Consider the following 296-nt stretch of genomic DNA (forward strand, 5'->3'; position numbering starts at 1 on the left):
GCTGCTTTCTTTAACAAATGTTGCTACTATTTTCATAAGCAGTCTTCTGAGATGACTAGTTAAATGCATCTCTGTATCAAATTTCTTGCTGGGTTATTCACAGAGCTACTTCTAAGACTTGACATTATTCAATATTATTTATAAAATGATACTTTTTTCGGCTGGGGGAGGAGAAGGCTTATCTCATTCTACTGAAATGCAAACTGTACCATAGCAGTCGTCTGAAACCGGGAACATACACATGAAAAAAGCAAAAGCAAAGGTCTAACAAAAATAACCGTGATTTGCCAAGCTAG

This window comes from Opisthocomus hoazin, chromosome 9 (genome assembly GCF_030867145.1).
Source record: "Opisthocomus hoazin isolate bOpiHoa1 chromosome 9, bOpiHoa1.hap1, whole genome shotgun sequence".
Taxonomy (NCBI): domain Eukaryota; kingdom Metazoa; phylum Chordata; class Aves; order Opisthocomiformes; family Opisthocomidae; genus Opisthocomus; species Opisthocomus hoazin.